The 12,716-nt window shown below is 38.9% G+C and overlaps 1 protein-coding gene and 1 long non-coding RNA gene across 2 annotated transcripts in view; one reads left to right on the forward strand and one right to left on the reverse strand.

Moving 5' to 3' along the window:
* The window catches only part of dph1 (diphthamide biosynthesis 1), a 76,690-nt gene that overhangs the window by 46,979 nt on the left and 16,995 nt on the right, over positions 1-12,716 (reverse strand). The gene's annotated exons all lie outside the window — the stretch shown is intronic.
* Positions 1,830-12,386, forward strand: LOC146503516 (uncharacterized). Its single transcript, XR_014868863.1, has 2 exons — positions 1,830-9,016; positions 9,063-12,386. It is a non-coding gene; the product is annotated as an uncharacterized LOC146503516 (long non-coding RNA).

Consider the following 12,716-nt stretch of genomic DNA (forward strand, 5'->3'; position numbering starts at 1 on the left):
AAGAGGATTAAATGATTTCCACTCCTTTTGCTTGCAGTTGATGCCTCTCCCCTTACATATTTCACTTCATTTCACTGTCATATTGACACAGGAATCCTGGGCTGCCCATCTTCCACAGGAAAAAAATAGGAGAGAAAACCCCCAGTAAAATATGACAGTCTAACCAGAGTCATTGAACATCTGCCAGGAATGAGTAAATAGAGAGAAGGGCAACACAGCAAATATGGGATGATGCTTAGACAGATGTTTTCAGTAATGCTATTAGATAATCCTTTAACTCCCTGCAAAAAACAGCATCATTACCACTATTTCTGTGAGTGTATCTCATCTATTTGTCATGGCATTTATTCAAAAGCCTGAGCCATGGGTCATTATGGAAAAGCCTACAGCTTTATCAAGATAGAGCCCCCAATCTATATAGCATAGCATTGCACAATTAAAGAGCTGCAATCCAATTTCATAAAAAGAAAAAAAAATTGCAACAGCTACCATAAGTGAGTGCTGTTGGGCTGGTATTGCTTAAGGAGTTTAAAAGAAATCTCAGGGCCAGGCTTATAACCAGGAATGCATCTAATCTCTAGGGATCTCAAAAGAAATAATACAGACAACTAAATTGAGTTTGATACAATGTTTATCAGATCTGCAGGGCATAAAGACAGGAATCAGTGTAAGTACTAAGGAGGACAGATAATAGGGGTATTAAATTCCACTGCACTATCACAGGAACACCAAAGCTTCCTTGAAGACACCGATTACTGCCTGGAACTATGCATTCATCTCTTCTTCTACCTAATGTAATTAATCCCACCAAAGGCAATCAGGGGAAGCCCACATGTAAAAAAAATGTGGGGACTAAATCAAAATGTTTTTTTTAAATGAACCATTTCTGAAAAACATGCAAAAACATGTTAGAATGTTACAATTCTAAGAAAAAAATGGAAGCAATTCTCAATTTACCAAAACTGGATTCTTAAATATCTTTGTTTTTTTTAACCCTGAAATTGTTGATTACAGAGCGCTCTCACTGTGCTGTTCATAGTTGATTTTGGTTACAGTCCATTGAGCAAGTCCAGTAGGGTGAACACATCTAACCTGTGTATGACAACACAGGGATGTTCACTCAACACCTTCGCTAATTGTGTCTGAAACTGTTGAATTTGTTCCAGTCAAAACTGGTTGTGATATAATAGCAAAACGTGATCAAACGGTCAGACAACATCTTCTCTGCCTGTGCAGACAAGTGTAAATTCTGTTTCATTCATTGCATGGTGAACAGGAAGCTCAGCTGGGTAAGAAATGGACAACAGAGCAAGAGTTAGCCCTCTCTTGTGGAGACGTTTATGTTTAATTTTGTTAATATGTTGATATAATAATATAAAACATAACAATAATAATGTATACTTTATAGATCCCCGTGGGGAAATTACTTTCTCTGCATTTGACCCATTCACTCAGTGAAGCAGTGGGCCCGCGGCAGGCACCCGGGGAGCAGTGTGTAGGGACGGTACCTTGCTCAGGAGTACCTCAGGGTAGCTGTTCAGTGGATTCGAACCCCTGACCTTCCAATCATGGGGCGACCACTCTACCTACTGAGCTATCCCTGCCGCTAAAACATTTAATGAATACAAAATTTCCCTTGATAGAGCTGGCACAGCTGCCATGCAAAGGGTTAACTTATGTCACAACCATAGCTGGACGCATACCGGGCATTTGCCCGTGGGCTGATGGTGATTTTTCGTTCTTATGATCCGACGGGGGGGCGGGGGGGGGGGGGGGGTGTTTGGTGTTTTTTTTGTTTCTTTTTGGGGGGGGGGGGGCAATATAAACAATGAAAGGTGGTGGATTGGCCAGATGGTGGCCGATGTGTAAAAATAACTCAGTTGTTTAGTGGTGGCTATGGCGGAGCTTCCACAGAGGCCAGCAGGTGGATAAGGGAAAGGGGAGGCAGGAGGAGGAGAGACCAGAGGCCGTTCAGATTGTCAGGTGAACTGAACACTGAACTTCATAACAGGTAACAAGTTATGAGCTGCAGTCTATCTGGGTCAGATATAAACCAAGTTTAGGTGTAGCTTATTTATCGCCTACTTTGTGCCAGAAAGAAGAAACCAGCGGAGGTCGCATTAAACAACAGCAGCACCTTTAAGCTTGATAAGTTGTTGTTAGAATTTATTTACTATTACTTTCTAGTATCAGCTGATGTTTGCTGTAGCCACAACCGTAAAAGCTGCTGGCCATGATGTCAGCTGGTTATCTGGTGAGAGGGAAACATGAAGATGAAACCAGGAGATGTCCTTACTGAATCATCAGAGCTGAACAGGTGATGGAGAAACAGGTTTACCTTTTAGGTGACATGGATGAGTTGAAGGGAAGTTATGAACTGTTTCTGAGAGACAAATAACACCAGGATCCTTTTCTAAGTAGCTGACAGCTGGTAACTGTGCAGAGGCGGGTCTAGCAAAGTTTTGCCAGGGGGCCAGGTAGGGCATTAACAGGGAAAGGGGGCACAAAGAAATACTTTCTTATTCTCATTTAAAATGTCTTTTAATAAGTAATTATCTGAATCTTACAACCAAAGTTTTCATCTGATGTAAAATGTATAGAAATCCTACATATACCAACAAGACAGTGTACATCACTGTCACAACAGCGTTTGTTTTCATTCAAAGGCGTTATGGCTTTTCCTATAATACCTGGTTGACCGGTCTCTAGTCAGAATTCCCAGACAATTTTTTTGTCCCAGTCCAGCCCTGGGCACGACACGCAGTGAATTAATCTGAGAGGGTGCATTAAAAAAATAAATGGCCGGGCCAGCGGTGCACATCACAAATTAGCTCGCATAGTTGTGCCGCTTCTTAATGACAGTACCTTAACTAACAACCCCAACTACCAGATTCAACTTGTAATTGGCTAAAAAAAAACTTAGCCTACCGGTGAGAGGGATGTTGCTAGCTGGCAGTTTTTTCAAGCGATGTTGAAATTTCCACATCACGACACTTCAAAAGCTTCAGGAGCTTTCCGCTCAGTGCAGCATTAGCACCGCGGAAATACACTGATATATCTGTAGACTCGAGACAGAATTCACAATGTGTTTTCGGGACTTTCAGGTGTATGGACCAATATTTTCTTTCCTGATCAAACCAGAAAGCTTTAATAAGCAGCTGGATTTACCTCACATTAACTGGCTGGACACAGAGGACATCGAAATGCAGCTGATTGAACTGAAAAGCTCAACTCAAAGTTTGCAGAACTACGAACGCAGCTGGAATACACAGCTGTGCGTGTTCATGGAGCTTGCATTTTCACCTGCTGGACATCACTACCTCACAAGTTTAACTGCCTTCAGAACATTGCACAGACCTTATTGACAGTATTTGGCTCTACATATCTGTGTGAGCAGATTTTCTTTCACGTCTGAATGCTGGAAACTCAGAGTGGGAGACCAGAGATCACATTAACATCTGTATCTCTGTATTAACAAACATGCCATATTGGCCCAGATTATTTTTCTTATCATTGTTGTGAGGAGACCATAAATAGCATTTGCATTTTCTGTTGTACAGTTCATTTGCTGTTATGGATAAAAAGTGTCTTTTTTTTGTTTCAAAATAGCTGATAACTATTCGCTGATAGCTGCCAACATCTGCGAACAAATATAATTCTATAAAGTTGTTCTATATAGTGTGTAACTGTTCATATAGAGCGTTATTAAATTTATTGTTAATGCAATCATATGGCACACTGACTTCTCAGGAAATTTTAGATGGCACTCGTTATCAGAAAGGTTGCCGGCCCGTTTTAGAGGTTTTCCAGCCATGCTAAACTTGGGAAAGAGCCCAGGGTATAACCCAGAACCTACTGGAGAGATTATGTTCACAGATATCTCAACTGGCCTGAGAAGGCCTCAGGATTCCCCAGGAGGAACTGGAAAGCTTGACCGGGAAAGGGGATGTCTAAAATATCCAGGTTAGCCTAGTGCCATCACAACCTCACTTTAGATAAGTGGGCGATGGATGGAATGCATGTCAATTTTTTAATTTGAAAATAGGAAACAAAATTGAGCTACTACTTTTCTATAGCAAATATAAAAATATGCAAGACATTTTGTGTCCACCTGACTAGTCTATGTTCATTCATTTAATGGGGATTTGAAATACTAAGTTGATCCCACAAAACTTTAAAATATATCTTTATACATTTTTTTTATTCCTCCCAGTTTGCAGATTATGCAACCCCACTGTGTGCCCTTCAACTGCCACAGCAATGTCAGTGGCATTACTGTGAAAGGACATTTTAAAAGCATGTGTAATATTCTTCTGATACATTCTTTCTAGGGTGTGCATAATATTACACGGCTCTTTGTGAGTACAATTACATGGCACTGCCTGGGACTGCGCCATATGAAATGAGAATGATTATGGCCAGTCTGAGTGGTTATGTTGGGGAAAGAACAGCGGGACTGTAACCTTCAACACTAGGCATTGCTTATCTCTTCTACACACTGGGGAAATGTGCTAATATAATTACTTTATAAGTATAAAGTATCCATGCTAAGATAATCCCAGTGGTCTCATCACTGTCCTCACCCATTACTATCTTCACATTTCATTCAACAGTCAAAGGTTAGATTTTAAAAATAAACACTCCAACATCCATCTGGCTTATCAAGTCTTGTCTAAGTCCAAAATGGGCACTTCTTTTCTTGCTCTATCTGCAGATGCAATCAGTTGTACTTTCATGACAGCTAAGGCAATTTCCAAGGTGCTATCTTCGAAGATCTCATATTACACAGTGTAAGTGTCAGCACCTATCAGGATTTCCACTCTAGGACGTGATGCCCCCTACACCGCACCAAAACCGGATGAGATGTGATTATGGTTAGAAAAGAAAGAACCAGTCGTTTTTTTAGGCTTTCGTGTGCGTGTGTGTGTGTGTCTTTGCCTCTAAGGATCACATTGATATCAGTGTGGGTCTTCTAGTTTACCTTACCCCATACACCAGGGGTTAAACTTGAGATAAGTAATGTTGCAGCTTGCTTTCTTCAAATACAACATAAAATATTCAAACCAAATGCTTGTTTTCACATACAAAAGTAAGAAGGGGAACAGGGCGGGAGGTTTAGATTTTGCCGCCAGGATTATAAATTCCAAGTCTTTCTTTGTAGAGATGTCACAAGTACAGAAAGGTAGTGGACACTGAGATATTGTTAAAGCATATGTTTCGGTAGTAAAGGTATAGATAGCAAGAGATCTAATTAGACAGCACATGTCTTTATGGGACAATTTATGAGAATCTCCTGTTTGAATATCTTATAAAGCTGAATAACAGGCTGAAGCTTGAATCACACAGAAACAACCAGGGTGCGTGTATGCACAAAACCAGACAAATATGGAGATAAAAAAATAAATAAAAAGTTCTGGCACATATACACATTCACTCACTCATCTATGCCCAGATCTGATGCTACAGCTCAGCTGTGCTGTGGGAGCTGTGAAGACTGTGACGATGTGAGGGCAAAAAGGCGTTGGAGGCTCCTACCAGGCTCCTTCCTAATGGTGGATTTGACATTTACCCTGGGAGGCTGTGGGCTGTGGCTGCTGCTCCCACAGAAATGATTCAACTTGTTGTGCAGCATGTAGAGCAATCTATTCTGATGGATGAAGATTGCTATGGTGAAGGAGCTAGAGATGTCTCGGGGCTCTGTGTGCTACTGTACCTTGATTTACCAACAGACCACATCTGTCACAACTCTTACCTGAGCCATCTAACACCTATATGTTGTCAGTTATCTACGTTAGTACATGATGGAGAAAGACAGAAAACATTCGAATCACGAGATAAGTGCCTTCCATCTCATGGGTTTATGCAACTTCTGCAGACAGCTCTACAATGAGCATCCCAGAACCAACTGTCACCACATTAGCTCGCCTAACTGGTCAGACCTGACTGAATCCTATTCTTGCTCAGACAGTACTGTTAGTGCACACTTTTTTCTGACATTTGTCTTTTGACTTCTTTACCTTTTCTGAAAAAAAAGTTTTAAACACACGCATCTGGAAAAATCTATCCATGTAAGATGTGAAAATATATTCCATCTATATACGGTTTATAAAAAATAAATAAATTAAGTTAATGTCTTTTTAGAAATTTGACATGTTCACACACATAAAGAAACTGAAGGGTGTGTGTGTGTGTGTCATTGTGAGCTAAATACTTACATTGGCATGCTAGCATTTACACTGCATTAGTCATTTTCTGTGACATCACTTTCTTCTTCTTTTTTTATGAGTTAGACACCATTTATTACGGTGCAGTGTTGTTACAAATCCCTGACTCATCACTGTATACTAAATGCCGTGGTTGGCCATTTTTGTCAATGCGTAGGCTCAGTCACCGTTCTATCTTTATTTCTTTTGCCACTTTTGGGAACACTTCCTTCATACTCATGTTTCTATAAATATGGACCTCATTAAAAGGCATTATAAAAACCTGGAACATTTTTTCTGTCGATCTGCATAAAAACTTGAACCTGAAGTAATCATTTTAAGGCAACTGCCAGGTCCACTGGAAATGAACATTTTGGTTACTGCCAAGATTTTCTGTAAGATGACATCTATCTTTACTGATTCCTTGACCTAATTTTTGCCTGTCTTTTTTTTTCTCTTCTTAAGCATTATGCACTCAATTGTTTTTTAACAGATGTTGTGCTATATGTCATTCTTTACAGCATGGGGGGAAGGGGGAGATGATGTCATGTGATCAGTAGAGTACAAATCCTGATATTGTCCACTACATTTAACTTCAAATTAGGGCTGGGCCATATCATACCGTTCACAGTAATACCAGTATAATGTTGGGCAACGATAAGAAAATGAAATATAGCGATAGAATATGGGTAAAACGCGCATGTGCAGTGCCTTTGTTTTCATACGCACATGGCGGAAAAAGCATGGCGGCAACAGAGAATGAGAAGGGCAGAAGCGGATCATTGAATGAAAAGGATGAACCAGAATTGGTTTGTAAAAATGCTGCAACTTCAGTGGTTCACTGGTTTAGCTTCCATCCGTCAGATACACAACAAAGTACTATTTTTGGTAGAGCATGCTAGCGGGCCGTCGTTATTACCGTGTTTTTTGGAAAATATGGCACATTTAAAATTAATCCTTTGATTTTTCTGAAAATCGACAGTGCCCCTTATAATCCCGTGTGCCTTATGTATGAATTCCGGTTGTGTTTACTGACCTCGAAACGATTTTATGTCGTACACGGCGCTCGAAAATCACCTGGCACCTCGCTGAGTGATACGTACTGTGCTTCAACATAATATTACCGTATTGTGTGTGTATAACCTACACACATTCTACATGGTTATGCTGAGGATATGTCAATTTCCACTGGAAATGCCTTTTGGTTAAACTGTCAGCAAGGAATCTGCATTTGCACTGTTAATTTTTATATAACTTTAATGCACATAAAAAACAGCTGCTTGTTTAAGTGAAAATATATTGTTTTGTTTTTTTTGTTTTTTGCACTAATAAAGTTGTGGAGTTGTAAAGTGTTTTGTCTAGTGTCAATTATATCGTCAGTTATAACGTTGTCGCAAATTTTCAAATGTATATCATGATAAATATTTTTGGTCATATAGCCCTGCTCTACTTCAAATGTCTTTCTATTCTTGAGGCTTATGAGAGGCTTGCACCTTGCAGTGAACCCTTTGTATTTATTTTCATGCGATCTTCTCTTTGTGGTAGACTTGTATTTCAATACACCTCCCTCCTACAGAGTGTTTTTCACTTGGTTGGCTGTTGTCAGTGGGTTTTTCTTCGCCATGAAAACGATTCTGCGATCATCCACCACTGTTGTCTTCTTAGGCATCCAGGTCTTTTTGGATTGCTGAGTTCACCAGCACTCTCTTTCTTTCTCACGATGTACCAAACTGTAGATTTTGCCACTCCTACTATTGTACCATTTTCTCAGATGGGTTTTTTCCTGTTTAAGGATGGCTTGCTTCCCCTGCATGGAGAGCTGGTTTGACCACATGTTGTCTGTTCACAGCAAAATCTTCCAAATCCAAGTACCACACCTCAAATCAACACCAGGCTTTTTATCTGCTTAACTGATAATGACATAACAAAGACATTGCCCACACCTGCCCATGAAATACCCTTGGAGTCCATTGGCCAATTACTTTTAGTAGAGGGTGGCACATGTTAAGGAGATGAAACTAATAAACCCTTTATCCAATTTGAATGTGAATACCCTCAAATAAAAGCTGTGAGCATACACATTATGTCCACGTCCTTTACATAACTGTAATTTGTAAACGGGTAAAAAAACCCAAAAACAATATAGTAATTGTATAGTAAACAAAGGTTCTCATTGAAGCCTGAGTCACTGCACACTTTTGTTGTATTTTCTTTCACTCAGTTAGTTTAATTCAGGGCTGGGTATCATCACTGATTTCTAGTACGATTTGATTCCGATTCACAAGGTCCCGAATCGATTCGATTCAATTCAATTTAAATCTGGGAAATTTTGCCTCAGACAGTCAGAAATATTATAATTCAGATCAGTACATTTACATATTTTTGTATCTATAAAAAGGAAGCTGACACTCGCAAGACTTTATCAAAGGTGTAAGCATCACAGCAGATGCCTCTGTGTCAAAGTAGCTGAAGATAAAACAGAAAAACATGAAGGAGATTTTCCTGGCCTGGGATTTTATAAAAATATTCTGCAGTACATCAAAAACGAAAGAAAACCATTAATCAACATATGAACATTACCTCTGAAGTTACAGCGGTTTTATTAGAGACACAGCTAAGCATTTTGCATAATTTTAAAAAGTTTACATTTGTTCAGAAGCCTATTGAACAGCAGAAATTAAGTTTTCTTTTCGGAAGTAAGTAAAAGGAAAAAAAACAGCGGCCGACAGCGTTGTAAACAATGGTAGACTTGTGCGTAACAAGCAAGCGAATAATGCAGAAAAAAGATTTTTAGACGGGAAACTGTTCTTGAAGTATATATATATAGATAGAGAGAGAGAGAGAGAGAGAGAGAGAGAGAGAGAGAGAGAGAGAGAGAGAGAGAGAGAGAGAGCTGTGCATGAAGTGTGGTGGAAGCAAAACAGCAAAAGTAAGAGGGAGTCCATGACGATGTTTTTGTGAACCGTAGTTTGGATCTTCTTTTGCTGCTGGTTCAGTCAATAATGTTTGGAGAGAGATCAAACTAACAGCTTTAGAATCAGCGCAAAAAAGGGCGTAAACACAAAGTGCGGACCCGCCGAATCATCAGAATCAGCGAGCTGTTGGCTTTCAGCCCCGACCGTGTCCGTGCCGTCGGGTGAGAAAGGCGACATCTCACTGATTCTGATCCGTCGCCGGGTCCGTGCTTTGTGTTTACGTCTTTGTGCAGAATCCGTGTACCTGCTCTCATTTACTGTTTTAGCTGTTTGGTGGTTCTTGAAATTTTGTGAGGTTTAATCTGAGATTCTGGCATTTCGGGCAAAATAAATTAATATTAAAAAATTGATTCAGGATTTTAATGAATCGATATCACGTTATGAAAGCCAGAATCGATTTTAATCGATAAATCGATTATCAAAACCCACCCCTAGTTTAATTCAATTAATATCAATGAATTGAATGAATATTAATAAAAATCAAATATGTTTGTTGGATACAAAAAATAATAGAATTGTTCATTATTTTTTCAGAATGAAGCACACACTTAGATACTGCTCTATCGGAAGACCTTTTTACAAATTGGGCACAAACAAAATTATATAATGAATGTGTTTGAATTGTTCTATTTTATATTGTGCGATTAATAAATAGTATAAGAACCTTGTGTTCAGGCACAAAAAACTGAATGTTTAATTTTTCACTTCAGCTGTTAACAACAGAAGCTGTATGTAAATTTCAATGAATAGGAGATACACATGCTTTTTCCTTGTCTCTTTATAGTCATACACTGTCAGAAAAGCAGCTGAAGTAAATAGTGTTTTAAGTTCATGAAAGTATGTTTAAAACCTAGAACGAGACAGCTGGCATACCGTCAAAGGCAAAAAAACCGCATTGAACTGTGACAGGACATACTTCACTGCTGCCTCTAAACAAGTCTCTCTTTTGCTTTGAAAGCTTTTCTTTGCTCACTTCGCATCTGTGAATTCACATAGCTATGTCAACATTTGCAGAGTGTTGTAGGAAACTACAACGGGCTACTATTAAAGAGCTCTGTTGGTATCTGTAGAAAATAAAGTCAACATATGATTGGGATTAGCGTGACCAAAAAATGTTGCATTCTGATAATAAAACCTAACTGATACACAATTTATACAGAGAGTTTTTTTTTTAATTAATGACAATATCTAGTAATTTAAAAATCTAATATATAAGCCCATATTTTCTTTCTTTCAGACACACAAACCTTTAAAACAGACTTCCCTAATATTTGTCATGTGAAGTCATTTATGAGTCCTTACTGAGATAACATTCCAATGTGGTTTAAAAGTTATGTGTTTTTAGGTCACAATGAGTTGTTGATTACTCGTTTATGCTCTGCTCCACTGGTTGTTGTGTTTGTGACGTTCCAAATACACGCTGCCAACAGGTATGCAGACTGCCCTATAGTGAACAAACTATGCAACATCAGTACTTGTAACATAGCTGAAGGGTGTTTCTAAGATCTCTTCTTTATTTTTAATATTTTCATTTATTGGTCATCTTACATGTCAATATCAATATATTGGCAAATAACTAATATAAATAATATCTGTATATGTACAAAGACCTTTTAATTTTCTAACACCACCTTTTAAGATGTTCTGCATAAATTACATTACAAAATGCACATGATGGAACAACAGTTTTCAGCCCTGAATAGTACAAGCTGGTTTCCTCTTAGGTTGACTACAACTCCAAGATCCTACGCCAAAGACAATGTGCCAATATACAGTCTATCTCAGCTTGTATAATGCCTTAGGTCAAACCTAGGGCAGTTAAAGTTCACAAATGACTTGGTACTCAAGGAAAGGTTAATTTCCTCGAGTGCATAATAACACTGAAGGTGACTTGCATGAGTCACATTAACCACTCAGAGTATCATTTTAGCAGCTGGGCAGCAAGAGGATAATGTTTAAATAGATTTTAATACTAGAGCCAAACCGAAACTCTAAACGTTGAAGGAGGGACAAAAATACCATTCTGAACATTAAGACGGATATGCCCACCAATCCCCAGTGGAAATTACACCACTGTTCATGGTACATATGAGACTGGCTGATCTGTTAACTCTATCAGAGAGCAGTGCGTCGTTCATTCATTAACATTTCTAGGTACAGATCTCATCTAAGTTCTATTCATTCACTATTGTCTCTGATTTGTTGACTGTTGGGCTTTAATTCTTTTAAACCATTCAGAAACATGTAATGTAGCAATATTTTTAAGGTGTTTTAGACACTGTAGTCTGTGGTGCTATGTCTATCTATCCATCCATCCATCCATCTATGAATTGTCATGCTACTCTTTTTCAGTCACAGTGGGGCGAGCTAAAAGTATGCATTAATACAGTTTTGGCCAAAGTGTATTAACTGTCCCATGGGAATGGCCATAATTCAGAGCAGCTTGTCCTCATTAAGACTTAGCAGTCCATCCAGCTGAAGCTTCTTACTCTGAGGGCAGCTTAGGCCTTTCATCCCCATTTTCATATGGACCTCAGCCCCGTCTCACGAGTACAGGGGTGATAGTGATGGTGATGGCCAAGCTGCCCTGTGAGACCTCTGGTAGCCTTTAGCATAAGCTGTGTGACATGAGGTCAGCTGCAAGCTGTGCAAACTTCTAAAGGTTCCTGTCATTCATCTAATTTTGTCCTAGATTCATCTTAGGATGCTTATGGTGATTTGCAGAATTCCGATCAATAAAACATTTGTCCCAAATTGTAATTGCTATAGAGGGATTTCAGGTTATATTGCAATTTTAAGATCTTTATCGTGACTGTACATAATTGCTGGGCACAAGGTTGTTGCAGCAGTAAAAAGAGTTAAACAATGGCCACCTTACAAATGCTACAATTACTATACAGAGTATCCACACACCAGGATCAAAGATTATACCCTAGGGAGCCCTCAGATGACGGTTCCTAGATTAATTGTTTGATCCAAAAAGCCTTGTGGCTATCACATAATTAAAACAAAGTATGTCTAAGAAGATTCTCAGTCAGCCAGATCAGGATATCGCTATATAGGGAAGTGGACTTCTTGTGTGCTATTAAATGACTTCTGGGAATCACCAGTTTCCTATTTAGACATAGAAAAACTGACAGATTCATGGTGACTCTGTACTTATGAGTCAGCCACTACTAAGCCCTGCCTCTCAGGGTGAGATGAGATATTGAAAAAGTCAGAGTTAAAAAACAAAACAAAACCTATTCTTCACAACTTTTTGTGAATTCTGGTCATCGTTCCCAACATAAGCGAACATTTAACCCAAGTTTTGTAAATATGAAGATATCCATCATATTTACTCTACCTAACAGAAGATGAAATGTGAAATGTAAATGTAAACTCATTGCAATGTGACATTAACGGCATGTCCGGCATGTGCACCAGAGGAATTTGTAGACTTGTAGTACCTGACCACTACAAATAATGGCCAAAAAAAATAGAAGTCAAACTGCAATATCATTGAAACCTAAGACAAAACCGCAGTTGTAGGGCTCCT

The sequence above is a fragment of the Neolamprologus multifasciatus genome, chromosome 14 (assembly GCF_963576455.1).
Source record: "Neolamprologus multifasciatus chromosome 14, fNeoMul1.2, whole genome shotgun sequence".
Taxonomy (NCBI): domain Eukaryota; kingdom Metazoa; phylum Chordata; class Actinopteri; order Cichliformes; family Cichlidae; genus Neolamprologus; species Neolamprologus multifasciatus.